The sequence below is a fragment of the Epithele typhae genome (assembly GCF_022376455.1).
Source record: "Epithele typhae strain CBS 203.58 chromosome Unknown BXZ73scaffold_288, whole genome shotgun sequence".
Lineage (NCBI taxonomy): Eukaryota > Fungi > Basidiomycota > Agaricomycetes > Polyporales > Epitheliaceae > Epithele > Epithele typhae.
In genome coordinates, this window is record NW_025954479.1 from 27,376 (window position 1) to 28,176 (window position 801).

The window sequence follows — 801 nt, forward strand, 5'->3', positions numbered from 1 at the left end:
GATTAGACGAGTTGAAACGAAAAGATAAGCCACAGGCTGAGTCGAGCACAGCTCGAAAGAAAGGGGGAAGAAAGAAAGAAAGGGAAAGAAGAGAAGGAGGGAACTGCCCGTTGGTGTGGCTTCATATATTGACGTTATGATGGTGGTGATGGAGATGAAATGCCACGCAGCACTGCCCTTGGCGGTAAGACTGACGTCATGCACAAGCACCTCTCTGCTTGCCATTTGGGAAGATGTTCGCTCTTGCCTCCCGTTTGCCGCATGTATAATGAAGCAGAAGGATGGATGAGACAAAAAATACCTCGTGGAGATCAAAAAAGGGCCCAATCGGGAATTGAACCCGAGACCTCGCCCACGTGATCTGAAAGACCGGATTGGGAAACCCGAAGGGCGAATCATACTACTAGACCATTGGGCCTTGCTCATTGTTTTGCCAATGGTATCAAAGTATTGGGCCACCCAGATGCTTTGTTGCAGTCGCAGCTCCTCTCTCATGACACGCCTCTCTTGGAATCTACCGCCATCGTCTCGAGTAGACGTGCCTCAACAATATGGTAAGGTTTATGAAAACACATGTCGCATATCGCTTATGGTCTTGTCTACAGTACGGCGACATCGAGGACCTTGTCCTCTCGGGCAAGTTCTTCGCCCCCGCCTCCGCCTCCAACTCCCCCGTCCGTTCACGTTCCCCATCCCCCGGCCCCGCACCCTGGCCCACTGAAGATGATGACTTCGAGTACGACTCAGACCGCGAGCGCCGCGCGACCATCGAGGCCCACGTCGCCTCTCAGCAGCAGGGTG

The 801-nt window shown here is 53.3% G+C and overlaps 1 non-coding gene across 1 annotated transcript; it reads right to left on the reverse strand.

Annotated features, from left to right (window-relative positions):
* Window positions 1–319: 319 nt before the first annotated feature.
* BXZ73DRAFT_t230 lies at window positions 320–418 on the reverse strand. The gene has a single exon. It is a non-coding gene; the product is annotated as a tRNA-Pro (tRNA).
* Window positions 419–801: the final 383 nt, after the last annotated feature.